Below are 13455 nucleotides of genomic sequence, written 5' to 3' on the forward strand. Positions count from 1 at the left end.
GGTCATGGCAGTTCAAGCTCTGTCATAGTGACCTCATCACTTACATTTTCCGGAGATCACAGCAGGTCAGTTTTTCATTCATTCATTCTCCTCTGCTCGTGCTGATCGTGACAGAGATGGGGAGAATGGATGACAGCCGGCTTCAGCACCTGCCGCCAGGGAACCGGCTTACAGTAGCGCTTCTTCCCCGGCAGCTGTCCGTGTGGTACTGATGCGGCACACGTGTGCCGCATGTAGTACACACGGACACTGATATCTCCGGTACCGGAAATATCAGGACGTGTGAAACCGACCTAAATGCTACTATTAATATCGATCTGAGTATTTAGAAGGAAGGAAAAGGGAGGGAACCCCCTCTGCACTCCGATCGTCGCCCCGCGCTACTTCTGGGTCACCAGGTTCTAGCAAGCTTGATAGATCTATCATGCTCACTGCATATATAACAAGTTTGTGTGTTGAAGCAGGCTGGCAGTTCTAATGTATAGCAATGCTAGTGCATTGCAATGCATTAGAACTTCGATCAGATGCTGAAAGTGAAACTCCCATAGAGGACTAAGTGAAAGAGTAAAAAAAAAAAAATGTACAAATATTTTTTTTAAATATGCCCCCAGAAATGTACCCATAAATGAATATTTTTTATGAAAGAAAAAAGTTACACATATTTGATATCCCCACATCTGGAACGACCCGACCTATACAACTGTCCCACTAGTTAACCCCTTCAGTGAACAGCTTAAAATCATAGGCGATGCAAAAAACAATGCTTTTTCATCATACTGCCGAGCAAAAAGTTTAATAAAACGCAATCAAAAAGATAAATGTAAATAAAAATCGTACTGCTGAAAACGTCATCTTGTCCCACTATGAGTAAGCCGACATACAGCATCATCAGCAGAAAAATAAACAAGTTATAGCTCTCAGAATAAAATGATGTAAAAATAATAATTTTTTTCTATAAAATAGTTTTTATCGTGTAAAAGCGCCAAAACATTAAAAAAAATGAACTTGGCATTGCTGTAATTTTACTGACCCGAAGAATAAAGTTGCCTTATCAATTTTACCACACGCGAAACTGTATTAAAAAAATGGAAAAAATTCTAGAAGTGCTGTTTTTGTTCATTCTGCGTTTTTTTTTACGTAACAAATAGCAAGAGATCAAAAAATGTCTTGTGCCCGAAAATGGTGCCAATAAAAACGTAAACTTTTCCTGCAAAATACAAGCCATAACAATGCTGGCGGCCAAAATATGGAAAAATTAAAGCTCTCAAAATATGGTGATGTGTTTTTGCAATACAAAGCGTCTTTTAGTGTGTGTCAGCAGCCAAACATAAAAACCCAATATAAATCTGGTATCGCTGTAATCGCACAGACCCGAAGAATAAAGTCGCCTAATCACTTATACTGCACGAGGAATGGCGCCAAAAATAAAACCAATTCTCCTACTGTTGATTTTTTCATTCTGCCTCCCAAAGATTGCAGAAAGACTCGGCGCACATTTATCCTGCGCTCTACACTGAGCGATTACGCCAGGTTTTCCGTGTAAATCTCTGAAATACGAGATTCAGACGGATCCCCCAGCCGAAGATTCCCTATAATGAGGCAGATGGAGTCACTGTGGACGCCGTAGGACCCTGTGATCCAGCGGTGTTCATCTTTTTAGAATTGCATAATAGTGCAGTCGGCCACAGTTTTGTGCACTTCTGAAAAGAAGGCCACCACTGAACAGAGGCCAGATGGAGTCAAGAGTAACTCTGTTGCCTCATTATAATAAATGGATTCCTCGGGGGTCTCATCTGAATTGCATCATTCGGAGATTTAGATGGAAACTCCGATGTAAGCGATCAGCATAGAGCATTGGATAAATGTGATCGCAAATGTTATGTAGAATGTTCTCAATAAAAGCTTCAACTCAGTCCACTTCAGAATAGTCCAATATTTTCCTTTTAGGGCATGTTTCCACGGTCCGGAAACATTCAGTGTTATGGATGAGTCACCGAATGAGGAAAAAACAAAAATAATAGCTAAGTCCAGAAAACCAGAGAAGTTGGAAGCTATCGGATTGCAGACCCCTGAACCTATCCACAACAAATAGCAGTAGCCGTGGGGGATTCCTACGGTGCCCTAGACCTCTCGATCACAGCTGGAGAACTAAATTAGCCTAAAGACAGAAAGGGGAAATCTAAACTGCCCCAGAGCAGACCCCAAAGCAATAGGCAGCCCCCAACATATAATGACTGTGAAGCAAGATGAAAAAACACTAACACAGATAGAAAGATAGGTTGAGCAAATGATGGGGCCCAAGCTAACTAAATAGGACAGGATAGAAAAGCTGCTGTCTGCAATCTGCCAAAACCCTATCCAAAAATGAACCAACAGACTGATAGGAAAAACAGGCCCTGAAGTCACTAGGCTTCAAAAAGACTATATCAGCACTCAGGTATATTCTGAAGACAGAGCAAGAGATCAACAGATCAGAGACAAAAATGGAATTCAGCTCACCCCCAGCCGGGGATGGCTAAACTCCAAAAAACAAGGCAAACAAAACCAGAACTAAAGGGTACAAAAGGCAGAGCAAAACTTAGCTTTGAGAAGCAGAAATCAGACTGGTCTCCAAGAATCCAGCAGGAAAATCACCGGCAAGGCAGCAGGGCGTCGGCTGCCTTATATCCAGTCATCAGTTCCTGTGACCCAGTCATCATCTACCTGCTCAGCTGTTTGGTAATTAGCCTCACTACCTTCCTTCGCCAGAAGAGGGAGTTCATCAGACCTCACTGGTGAAGGGAAAAATGAACTCACAACAGTACCTCCCCCTTGAGGAGGGGTCACCGAACCCTCATCCATGCCACCAGGGCGATCAGGGTGAGCCCGATGAAAGGCACGCACCAATCTTTCGGCATGAATATCAGAGGCAGAGACCCAGGAATTATCCTCCTGACCATAACCCTTCCACTTAACCAAATACTGGAGTCTCCGTCTAGCCAGATGGGAATCCATTATCTTCTCTACCTCATACTCCATGTTACCTTCAACCAATACAGGGTCAGGAGGTGCCACCCCAGGAACTACTGGTTCAACAAACCTCTTCAACAATGACTTATGGAACACATTATGAATCTTAAACGTGACAGGAAGAGCCAACCGAAAAGAGACCGGATTAATAGTCTCCAAAATCTTGTAAGGGCCAATAAATCTAGGCTTAAACTTAGGAGAAGCCACCTTCATAGCGATATTTTTTGATGACAACCAAACCATATCACCCACCTTAAACTGGGGACCAATGGTCCCATGCCGGTTGGAAAACCGCTGGGCCTTTTCCTGGGAGAGAGACAACTTATCCACCACTTGGTCCCAGATCTGGTGCATTCTCTCCACCACAGTGTCAACACCTGGGCAAGCAGAAGGCTCCACCTGCCCTGAAGAAAATCGAGGATGAAACCCAAAGTTACAAAAAAAAGGTGACATCAAAGTGGCAGAACTAGCTCTATTATTTAAAGCAAATTCGGCCAAGGGCAAAAATGAAACCCAATCATCCTGATCAGCCGAAATAAAACATCTCAAATACGACTCCAAAGTCTGGTTTGTTCTCTCCGTCTGCCCGTTGGTCTGAGGGTGAAACGCAGAGGAGAAGGACAACTGAATTCCCAGCTTGGAACAGAAAGTCCTCCAAAATCTAGACACAAACTGAACTCCTCTGTCAGACACAATGTTCTCAGGAATCCCGTGCAAGCGAACTACCTGTTGCAAAAACAAGGGCACCAACTCAGAGGAAGACGGCAACTTAGGGAGTGGTACAAGATGGACCATCTTAGAGAATCTATCACAAATCACCCAAATAACGGTCATTCTCTGAGAGACAGGCATATCAGAGATAAAATCCATTGAAATATGGGTCCATGGCCTCTTGGGCACCGGCAAAGGCATCAACAACCCACCGGAGCGAGAACAAGGTTTAGACCGGGAGCAAGTCCCACAGGACTGCACAAAATTCCTGACATCACGAGACAAGGCGGGCCACCAAAAAGACCGACTCACCAGATCTCTAGTACCAAAAATACCTGGATGACCAGCCAATGCAGAGCAATGAACTTCAGACATCACTCTCTTCCTCCACTGGTCAGGAACATACAACTTTCCACTGGGACAACGCTCAGTTTTGTCCTCCTGAAACTCTTCCAGAGCACGTCTCAAATCGGGCGAGATGGCAGAAAGAAGTACCCCCTCGCCTAAGATGGTAGCAGGCTTGGTCACAACAGGAGAATCAGCAAAGAAACTCCTAGAGAGGGCATCTGCCTTGACATTCTTAGTGCCAGGAAGAAAAGAGACCACAAAATCAAAACGTGTGAAAAACAAGGCCCACCTAGCCTGTCTAGGATTCAAGCGTTTGGCCGACTCCAGGTAAATCAAATTCTTGTGGTCAGTAAGGACCACGACCTGGTGTTTAGCTCCCTCCAACCAATGTCTCCACTCCTCAAATGCCCATTTCATGGCCAACAGTTCCCGATTCCCCACATCATAGTTACGTTCGGATGGGGAGAACTTTCGGGAAAAGAAAGCACAGGGATTCATTTTAGATGTCATAGGATCTTTTTGGGACAAAACAGCTCCTGCACCAATCTCAGAGGCGTCCACCTCTACCTGAAACGGGAGTGAGACATCAGGTTGCCGCAGAACCGGAGCAGAAGTGAATCTTCGCTTCAGCTCCTGAAAGGAAGAAACAGCCTCCGGAGACGAATTCAGCACATCAGCACCCTTCTTAGTCAAATCAGGCAATACTAGAAAAATTAGCTATAAATTTCCGATAAGAATTAGCAAAACCCAAAAACTTCTGGAGGGCCTTCAAAGAAGTGGGCTGAACCCAATCATAAATGGCCTGTACCTTGGCCGGGTCCATTTCAGTAGTTGACGGAGACAAAATGAATCCCAAAAATGAAATCCTCTGTACCCCAAAAAGGCATTTCGATCCCTTGACATACAGGGAATTCTCCCTCAAAATCCGGAACACAGTCTGAACATGTTCCACATGAGAGTCCCAATCCTTGGAAAAGATCAAAATATCATCCAGATAGATAATCAAAAATGTATCCACAAAGTCTCGGAAAATATCGTTCATGAAGGATTGGAAAACAGAAGGGGCATTAGTGAGCCCAAAAAGCATCACCAGGTACTCAAAATGTCCCTCCGGAGTATTAAACGCCGTCTTCCATTCATCCCCATGCTTAATGCGAATAAGATTATACGCCCGCCTGAGGTCAAGCTTGGTAAACCAGCAAGCACCTTTAACTCTGGAGAATAGATCAGAAATCAGGGGTAACGGATATTGATATTTAACAGTAATTTTGTTGAGGGCACGATAGTCAATACAAGGCCTTAATGAACCATCTTTTTTAGCCACGAAAAAAACCCCAGCACCTAAGGGTGAAGAGGATGGTCTAATATGACCCTTCTCCAACGACTCCTTAATATAGGATCGCATAGCCTCGTGCTCGGGTACAGATAAATTGAAAAGCTGACCCTTGGGAAATTTACACCCTGGGCTCAGCTCAATTGCACAGTCATAACTCCTATGAGGAGGCAAAGACGCAGACTCATTCTCACTAAATACATCATAAAAGTCCGCCAAATAGTCAGGAACATCATGCGACTGGGGAGAGGTGGAGAAAACAGGAGCATCACTAAGGGCACACCGACAACCCCAACTCACCACAGACACAGATTTCCAATCCAAAACTGGATTATGGATTTGCAACCAGGGAAACCCCAGAACAATGGTATCATGCAAATTATGCAAGACCAAAAATCTGCAATTTTCTTGATGGTCTTGGGCGTCCCGCATTACCACCTGGGTCCAAAACTGAGGTTTATTTTTCGCCAAAGGGGTCGCATCAATACCCCTCAAAGGGATAGGCGTCCGCAAAGGCGTCATAGGAAATCCAGAACGTCTAGCAAAATCCAAGTCCATCAGGTTCAGAGCTGCTCCCGAATCCACAAAAGCCTTGGCGGAAAATGTGGACAGGGAGCAGATCAGAGTAATTGCCAGAAGAAACTTAGGTTGAACACCACCCACAGAAAACGTGTGAGCACAACTTTCTCTCGTTTAGGGCAGACAGAAATAATATGCGAGGCATCTCCACAAAAAAACACAGCTTATTATGCCTTCTGAACTCCTGACGTTGCGCCCTGGACAAAACTCTATCACATTGCATAGGTTCAGACATTTATTCAACAGGTGGCAACACCTCTCGTGCGGTCTTGCGTTCACGCAAACGCCGATCAACCTGAATGGCTAATGACATAGAATCATCAAGACCAGAGGGAACAGGAAATCCCACCATAGTATCTTTTACGGTTTCTGACAAACCTTTCCGAAAGAGAGCAGCCAAGGCATCATCATTCCAGGAGGTAAGGACCGCCCACTTTCGGAATTTTTGACAGTACAACTCTGCAGAATCCCGACCCTGGCTCAATGCCAACAGGGCCTTTTCAGCCTGATCAATAGCATTAGGTTCATCATACAACAACCCCAAGGTTTGAAAAAATGCATCCACATTATTTAGAATAGGATCATCAGGTTTCAAAGAAAACGCCCAATCCTGGGGATCGCCGCGCAGCAAAGACTACGAGTTAGGCTTCAAGGCAAAAAATAATTTACAATTATTCTTGAAATTCAAAAATTTAGACCGATCCCCAAAAAACACATCAGGAGTGGGGATCTTTGGTTCAGCAGCATGTGAATGAGTAAGATAGGCGGAAATTCCCCACACTTCCGCAGCGAGCTGCTCCACACGATCAGACAATTGCTTCATCTCCAATTTGAGAAAAAAAAATTCCCCCTACGGCCTCAGAGATATAGAGGAAAAAATATACACAAAGAAATTCTGCCACTTTTTTTTTTTTTTTTTCTTTCCTGCTATTGAGTACCCTAGGATCTGCGGTATGGCCAGTGATTCTGTTATGGATGAGTCACCGAAGGAGGAAGAAACAAAAATAATAGCTAAGTCCAAAAAACCAGAGAAGTTGGAAGCTATCGATTGCAGACCCCTGAACCTATCCACAACAACTAGCAGTAGCCGTGGGGGGTTCCTACGGTGCCCTAGACCCCTCGATCACAGCCGGAGAACTAAATTAGCCTAAAGACAGAAAGGGGAAATCTAAACTGCCCCAGAGCAGACCCCAAAGCAATAGGCAGCCCCCAACATATAATGACTGTGAAGCAAGATGAAAAAACACTAACACAGATAGAAAGATAGGTTGAGCAAATGATGGGGCCCAAGCTAACTAAATAGGACAGGATAGAAAAGCTGCTGTCTGCAATCTGCAAAAACCCTATCCAAAAATGAACCAATAGACTGATAGGGAAAACAGGCCCTGAAGTCACTAGGCTTCAAAAAGACTATATCAGCACTCAGGTATATTCTGAAGACAGAGCCAGAGATCAACAGATCAGAGACAAAAATGGAATTCAGCTCACCCCCGGCCGGGGATGGCTGAACTCCAAAAATCAAGGCAAACAAAACCAGAACTAAAGGGTACAAAAGGCAGAGCAAAACTTAGCTTTGAGAAGCAGAAATCAGACTGGTCTCCAAGAATCCAGCAGGAAAATCACCGGCAAGGCAGCAGAGCGTCGGCTGCCTTATATCCAGTCATCAGTTCCTGTGACCCAGTCATCATCTACCTGCTCAGCTGTTTGGTAATTAGCCTCACTACCTTCCTTCGCCAGAAGAGGGAGTTCATCAGACCTCACTGGTGAAGGGAAAAATGAACTCACAACAATTAAGTATTTGCTGCGGATTGAACGCTGCGTCCTGCCGCAGCGTTTAATCCGCAGTGGCCAGATGTTCCTGCATAGTGGAGGGGATGTTATGAAATCCCGTCTCCACTATGCGTCCGATTACGCGGGTGTCTTTTTAGTACGCAGCATGTCGGTTTACGTTGCGGAGACGCTCAGTCTACGCAAGGTAAACAGCCTGCGGCGATTAAGGATGTGTTTAATGAGCACATCCTGAATCACCGCGCATACAGAAGGGGGTGGGGCTTTGGGGGAGCGGGGTTTCCGCTTCGTCCAAAGCGCTGCGATTACGGTACGTGGAAACGTACCCTAAGTCATTCTTGCGTGTTTTTAGCTATGTGTTTTGGGTCATTATCTTGTTGTCTTGTTGCAAGACCCATGACCTGTGACTGAGACCAAACTTTCTGACACTGGGCAGCACATTTCTCTCTAGAATTTCTTGATAGTCTTGAGATTTCATTGTACCCTGCACAGATTCTAGACACCCTGTGCCAGATGCAGCAAAGCAGCCCTAGAACATAACAGAGCCTCCTCCATGTTTCACAGTAGGGACTGTGTTCTTTTCTTGTTATGCTTCATTTTTCCATCTGTGAAAATAGAGCTGATGTGCCTTGCCAAAAAGTTCCATTTTTGTCTCATCTGTCCATAGGACATTCTCCCAGAAGCTTTGTGGCTTGTCAACATGTAGTTTGGCAAATTCCAGTCTGGCTTTTTTCTGATTTCTTTTCAACACTAATGTCCTTCTTGGTCGTCTCCCATGATGTCCACTTTGGCTCATTCAATGACGGATGGTGCGATCTGACATTGATGTTTCTTGAGCTTGAAGTTCACCTTTAATCTGATTAGAAGTTTTTCTGGGCTCTTTCCCAACCATTCGTATTATCCGTCTCTTTGATTTGTCATCAATTTTCCTCCTGCGGCCACATCCATGGAGGTTGGCTACAGTCTCATGGAGCTTAAATTTCTGAATAATATGTGCAACTGTAGTCACAGGAACATCAAGCTGCTTGGAGATGGTCTTATAACTTTTAGCTTTAGCATGTTTGTCTATAATTTTCTTTCTAATCTCCTGAGACAACCCTTTCCTTCGCTTCCTCTGGTCCATGTTGAGTGTGATACACATTATGTCACCAAACAGCACAGTGAGTATCTGTAGCCCTCTATGCAGGCCACTCACTCATTCCAAGATTGTAAACACCTGTGATGCTAATTAGTGGACACACCTTGATTTAACATGTCCCTTTTGTCACATTATTTTCCGGGGTGCCATAATTTCTGTCCAGGCTTATTTCACGAGTTTTATTTTTTTAAAATTCTGTGGAAGCATGGTTGAAAAGCAATGTTTGAATTTCATTTGTTTATTTTCATAGATTTTTTATTTATTATTAATTTTGTCAGATTCAAGTTATTTCTGCCACCATTGTGGGTTTTTCTGTCATTAAACGAGGGGTACCAACAATTTTGACCACGTGTGTACCTCATAAAATGACACTGTTCAGAATTGTAAAATTTGGCCTGGTCATGAAGGTGAAAACAGGCTTGGGGAGTAAAGGTATTAAAAATAAATTTGATAATGGAGATCAACCTTATAACGATCAGTGCAATCCTGCTTCAGTTTGCATCAATAAAAATGGCCAAAAGATGCAAATTAAAGTTTTACTCTAGTATTCTTTCAAACTCCTTGATAAATACTGGCTTGTATCCACAGCTATCTGTCACTCCAAACTTCTACTTAGGTCTTTATAAAAACAAATCAGTTTGTTTGAATTCTGTTATTATAGAGGAGCAGTGCACCATATGATATTGAAAATGCTTCAGACAATTGATAATTGTTCTTTTGAGTCCAATACTTACACCACATTTAGGTGGTAAACGGTGAGGTACAGCACTGTTTTGGGTAATGTCCTCTTCGTTGGCATGAAACAGCAAAGGAAGAAGCTACATTAGTTAGATTTCCGATTCATTATTACTGGTGTTTTATACACCAGTCTAGATGGAGTGCACTGTAGTAAGATGTGTGCCTCTTAACCCCTTCACCCCTGAGCCTGTTTTCACCTTCATGACCAGGCCAAATTTTACAATTCTGACCAGTGTCACTTTATGTGTTAATAACTCTGGAACGCTTCAATGTATCCTACTGATTCTGAGAATGTTTTTTCGTGACATACTGTACTTCATGACAGTGGTAAAATTTGTTCTAGGACCTGAATTTCTTTGTGAAAAAATCGGAAATTTGTCAAAAATTTTGCAATTTTTAAACTTTTAATTGAAAGCAGCTGGATATGTAGACTAGGCCCTTTTACACCCCAGGGACTAAGGGTACGTGCACACGCTGCGGATTGTAGTGCGGATTTGGCCGCGCGGATTTTGTAAAATCTGCAGGCAAATTTGCAGGTCAAAAGACCTGCGGATTGCTCTGCGGTTTTGCCCTGCGGTTTTTCATCTCCTCAATGGAGGAGATGGCAAACCGCAGCGGAATCCGCAGAAAGAATTGACATGTCAATTCTTTCTGCGGTTTCAAAACCGCAGAAAAATCCGCTCCGTCTGCACTGCGGTTTTTTATTCCCATGGGGAATAATGGTACTGTATACTGCAGCAAAAATTGCTGTGGACCCGCAGCGGCAAAAACCGCTGCAGAACCACAGCAGAATCCGCAGCGTGTGCACACACCCTTAATGAGAGTTTTGGGTTTGGGGAATTTCAATGTACAATTGTTGATCTAGTCAAGAAAGGCCGAACATACAGCTCTGGCAAAAATTAAGAGACCACTTCCAAGTGTTCAGTTTGTCTGATTTTTCTCTTTATAGGTATATTTTTGAGTAGAATGTAAATTGTTCTTTTAGTCTACAAACTTCTGACATGTCTCCGAATTTCCAAGCAATAATTTTTTTTTTCTGAAAAGGAGAAATGGTCAAAATTTAAAAAAAAACAGTGCTTTCAGACCTCAAATAATGTAAAGAAAACAAGTTCATAATCATTTAGAAACAACAATACTAATGTTTTATCTCAGGAAGTGATCAGAAATCAAAATTTTGTGGAATAACCAAGATTTTTAATCACAGCTTTCATGTGACTTCGCATGCTTTCCACCAGTCTTTCACACTGCTTCTGGCCAAAAAATTTAAGCAGTTCTTCTTTGTTTGATGTCTTCCTCTTGATTACATTCCAGAGGTTTTCAATGGGGTTCAGGTCTGGAGAATGGTCTGCCCTTGGCAGGGTTTTGATGTGGTGGTCACTTAATTTTTGCCAGAGCTGTATATTTCCATCTCTTTACCCATCACCTGTTACTTCCCTCGTTTAATGTACAAGAAAGGAGAATGGCTTGGGATGATCAGAATTGAATATTTAGTAGACTGGTACCGCCTTCATTTTTCCGATACCAATTGTGAAATGCAACTTCGATGACAAAAAAAAATATTTTAACAAGTGAGTTTTCTCCAGCTCGAATATACAGTTAGGTCCATATATATTTGGAAAGAGACAGCATTTTTCTAATTTTGGTTCTAGACATTACCACAATGAATTTTAAGCAAAACAATTCAGATGCAGTTGAATTTCAGACTTTCAGCTTTCATTTGAGGGTATCCACATTAAAATTGGATGAAGGGTTTAGGAGTTTCAGCTCCTTAACATGTGCCACCCTGTTTTTAAAGGGACCAAAATTAATTGGACAATTGACTCCAAGGCTATTTCATGGACAGGTGTGGGCAATCCCTTCGTTATGTCATTCTCAATTAAGCAGATACAAGGCCTGGAGTTGATTTGAGGTGTGGTGCTTGCATTTGGAAGGTTTTGCTGTGAAGGAAACATGCGGTCAAAGGAGCTCTCTATGCAGGTGAAACAAGCCATCCTTAAGCTGCAAAAACAGAAAAAACCCATCCGAGAAATTGCTACAACATTAGGAGTGGCAAAATCTACAGTTTGGTACATCCTGAGAAAGAAAAAAAGCACCAGTGAACTCATCATTGCAAAAAGACCTGGGCGCCCACGGAAGACAACAGTGGTGGATGATCGCAGAATAATCTCCATGGTGAAGAGAAACCCTTTCACAACAGCAAACCAAGTGAACAACATTCTCCAGGAGGTAGGCGTATCAATATCCAAATCTACCATAAAGAGAAGACTGCATGAAAGTAAATACAGAGGGTTCACTGCACGGTGCAAGCCACTCATAAGCATCAAGAATCAAAAGGCTAGACTGGACTTTGCTAAAAAACATCTAAAAAAGCCAGCACAGTTCTGGAAGAACATTCTTTGGACAGATGAAACCAAGATCAACCTCTACCAGAATGATGGAAAGAGAAAAGTATGACGAAGGTACAGCTCATGATCCAAAGAATACTACATCATCTGTAAAACACGGCGGAGGCAGTGTGATGGCTTGGGCATGCATGGCTGCCAGTGGCACTGGGTCACTAGTGTTTATTGATGATCTGACACAGGACAGAAGCAGCCAAATGAATTCTGAGGTATTCAGAGCCATACTGTGTGCTCAGATCCAGCCAAATGCAGCCAAACTGATTGGTAGTCGTTTCATACTACAGATGGACAATAACCCAAAACATAAAGCCAAAGCAACCCAGGAGTTTATTAAAGCAAAGAAGTGGAATATTCTTGAATGGCCAAGTCAGTCACTTGATCTCAACCCAATTGAGCATGCATTTCACTTGTTAAAGACTAAACTTCAGACAGAAAGGACCACAAACAAACAGCAACTGAAAACCACCGCAGTGAAGGCCTGGCAGAGCATCAAAAAGGAGGAAACACAACGTCTGGTGATGTCCATGAGTTCAAGACTTCAGGCAGTCATTGCCAACAAAGGGTTTTCAACCAAGTACTAGAAATGAACATTTTATTTACAATTATTTAATCTGTCCAATTACTTCTGGTCCCTTTAAAAACAGGGTGGCACATGTTAAGGAGCTGAAACTCCTAAACCCTTCATCCAATTTTAATGTGGATACCCTCAAATGATTTGTTTTGTTTAAAATTCATTGTGGTAATGTCTAGAACCAAAATTAGAAAAATGTTGTCTCTGTCCAAATATACAGTGGGGCAAAAAAGTATTTAGTCAGTCAGCAATAGTGCAAGTTCCACCACTTAAAAAGATGAGAGGCGTCTGTAATTTACATCATAGGTAGACCTCAACTATGGGAGACAAACTGAGAAAAAAAAATCCAGAAAATCACATTGTCTGTTTTTTTTCATTTTATTTGCATATTATGGTGGAAAATAAGTATTTGGTCAGAAACAAAATTTCATCACAATACTTTGTGATATATCCTTTGTTGGCAATGACAGAGGTCAAACGTTTTCTGTAAGTCTTCACAAGGTTGCCACACACTGTTGTTGGTATGTTGGCCCATTCCTCCATGCAGATCTCCTCTAGAGCAGTGATGTTTTTGGCTTTTCGCTTGGCAACACGGACTTTCAACTCCCTCCAAAGGTTTTCTATAGGGTTGAGATCTGGAGATTGGCTAGGCCACTCCAGGACCTTGAAATGCTTCTTACGAAGCCACTCCTTCGTTGCCCTGGCGGTGTGCTTTGGATCATTGTCATGTTGAAAGACCCAGCCACGTTTCATCTGCAATGCCATTGCTGATGGAAGGAGGTTTGCACTCAAAATCTCACGATACATGGCCCCATTCATTCTTTCATGTACCCGGATC

This window comes from Dendrobates tinctorius, unplaced genomic scaffold (genome assembly GCF_039654945.1).
Source record: "Dendrobates tinctorius isolate UK_male_01 unplaced genomic scaffold, ASM3965494v1 ptg000036l, whole genome shotgun sequence".
Classification (NCBI taxonomy): Eukaryota; Metazoa; Chordata; class Amphibia; order Anura; family Dendrobatidae; genus Dendrobates; species Dendrobates tinctorius.